The following is a 2,005-nucleotide window of genomic DNA, read 5'->3' on the forward strand; positions in this document are numbered from 1 at the left end:
TTGGGGGATTAGTAGCACTTAATTACACAGTTCTTTGAGTAGCATGAATCTTCCTCGTACGCAGGTTGGAAGAGTCACAAACTAATGACAAATATTTGTTCTCTTTAATTATGTGTAGCAAGGGAGGACAGCCCGGCTCCTTTCAGCTTTCCTCCTCCATCACTCTGACAGCTTCAACACCACCTGTTCATGGAGCAAAGCAGATGCAGGAGTATCCACACTGATTTTTGGACCAGGCATCACAGGCTTGTAATTTGAGAGCACGTGCTTTATCTGTAAGTACCAGTAAGAAACTTGGGCACACCAAAAACAACAGTGACCTTCCTGATCATAGAATCATAGAATCATTCTGGTTGGAAAAGACCTTTAAAATCATTGAGTCCAATCATCTACCTAACACTGCCAAGTCCACCACTAGGCCATGTGGCTGGCTATAAAGTAAATATTTTCACAAATTCAGACACTAGAGTCTTCTGGAAGTGCAATTTTCCCCAGCTTTAGAAGAAAAGTTAGTCCTGTGTCTCTTAACCCAGGACATGGTCACTGAAGGATTTCCACATATTGTGGAGCTCAGAGGCATCACTACAGTTCTTCCAAAGTCAGGCAGAAAGGAAGGGAGCAGGACTGCAGCTGCTGCCAGTTGTGAAACACTCTATGAGCTGAGGACAAGGCCATACTTGGCAGCTGCAGAATAACTACCTGGTCAATATATCTGGCTCATTTGGACATCTATTGGGCAAATTTTGATGTAGCTACACATTAAAAAAGCTTATCAGCTTGCCTTACAAGTAGTGAGTAGATGGACATCAGTCACTTTTTTAAAGCAGGTTAGTTTCTTGTGACCCATGTTCCCTCTGGGTACAGAAAGTGCATCTGGGCAGAGCAAGGGCACTTCCCCATCACTGAAGTGTTAAAAGCCAGGTTGGACAGGGCTTTGAGGAACCTGATCTAGTGATAGATGTTCCTTTCTGCAGCAGCGGGGTTGAATTAGATGGCCTTTGAAGGTCCCTTCCAGCCCAAACCATTCTGTGAATCTGAGGGAGCAAAGGCCACTGTCATCTGCATTTCCACACCACTGCCCAGCGTCTGCCACACAGGACCCTCACACCTTGCCATTGCACTCAAGAGCTTAAAAGAGTTTTTAGACAAAGCTGCATAGCTGGGACTTACCCAGCCTGTTTCCAGACCCATGCTGGGTCTGCTACACACAGGGTACTGCAGTGGGAGCTTTGTGTCACAGCTCCTGGTTTGGAGTGTGCCCACTTCCAGAGAGCAAGTCCTCAGGCTGTTCAGGTCTTTTTGTGAGGCTCAGTTAATCTCATCAGTCCAGAAAAGCTGAAAAAAAAGGTCCTTCTGTTTTTTTCTTCCAGGCTGCCTTTCCTAGACATCACCATTATTTTCCACCACCCTTCCCCCAGGACCCCCATCCCTCACAAGCCTCATTGCTGAAACTCCCTGGGGATCCAGGACCAACCTTGCAGGCTCCCAATGCTTCACCCTGCTCCTCACCTGTCAAGAACCACTGGAGTGCTCTCCTCTGCCTCCCAGGCTCTCCCAAAAACGGCTCCGACTCCCCAGCAGCTCTTCTCCTCCTTGTCCTCCTCCTCATCATCATGTGTTCACCCCTCTCCTTCATCTGGGAAGACAGTTTAAGCCCCTCTCTCCCTTGATCGAAGCCTAAAAGTGCTGGAGCATCCTGCTACTGAATGCGCTTTTCAGACTAATCAAATTTCAGCTGTAAGTGGTAAATCCCATAATCTCATCTCTGACTTTATCAGCCAAAGGATCTTAAAACTGTCTCCTCGGAATAACAGAGCTTCCTGCTCGTGTCAGGAGAAGCAAACACTGATGATATCTCTTCTTCATACACTAATCCTAAACTCAAAATTCTACGACATCTGAAAGAACTTAAAACATCTGTCAGTTTCACCAAATTGAAATATTTATGTACTTTAACTGCAACTTTAATACACTTTTAAGTCTTTTTTTTTGGGGGGGGGGTGGG

Source organism: Calidris pugnax, unplaced genomic scaffold (genome assembly GCF_001431845.1).
Source record: "Calidris pugnax isolate Ruff unplaced genomic scaffold, ASM143184v1 scaffold44, whole genome shotgun sequence".
NCBI lineage: Eukaryota > Metazoa > Chordata > Aves > Charadriiformes > Scolopacidae > Calidris > Calidris pugnax.